This window comes from Corvus brachyrhynchos, unplaced genomic scaffold (assembly GCF_000691975.1).
Source record: "Corvus brachyrhynchos isolate BGI_N302 unplaced genomic scaffold, ASM69197v1 scaffold22, whole genome shotgun sequence".
In the NCBI taxonomy this organism is placed as follows: Eukaryota; Metazoa; Chordata; class Aves; order Passeriformes; family Corvidae; genus Corvus; species Corvus brachyrhynchos.
In genome coordinates this window covers 2,628,247-2,628,950 of record NW_008238355.1, presented here as the reverse complement: position 1 = coordinate 2,628,950, position 704 = coordinate 2,628,247, and positions in this window count along the sequence as shown.

Below are 704 nucleotides of genomic sequence, written 5' to 3'. Positions count from 1 at the left end.
GCACATTAGTTGCTGGGGGTGAAGATGAGGTGTTTGAGGTGCACCGGTGTGCTGTGCTCAGTGCTGGACTGGAGCCTGTGTGCAGCACCCGCTTTGGGAGCAGGGTTGTTCTCGGGTTGTGCGAGAGCCCTGTGTGGCTCTGGTCCAGTGGCAACCTCCAGCAGAGGTTCCTGTGGCGGGAGTGTCCCTGTGGAGCGCCTGGCAGGAGGATGCCCGCGGCGCTGGCTCGCGTTTTGAACCCGCCTCCCACGCCGCCCAGACTTCCTGGGCCGGAGACCTGTCTGGAAGGTTTCTGCTACCATTTTGTGGGAGGGAGCTGCCATTTTGTTCAGTGTTGCAGCTCCTGCTTCCTTGTACCAGGAAGTACTCAGATAGCAAAATATTTATATGCAGCACATGCAGAGGGCACGTACATAGTTAGAGATGTCGTATGAAGGAGTGTATCAGTAGATTGATACTTAGCTATGCTAATGATGTTCCTTGATGGGGGTATACAAATGAGAGATTTGTAAGGGTATAATCATGAGCGTGAGGTAGATAAAGCAGTCTTTCTTCAGAGCTGATGGAATGAATCTGTAGATGTGAATGAAATGCATTGCACAAAGATAAAAGGCAGGTTCAGGCCTTCCACTTAGCGTGGCTGCAGAAAGAGCATTGAGCTGTTCGGGGAGCAGCCAACAGGGGTCCAAACACACCTAGCCGCG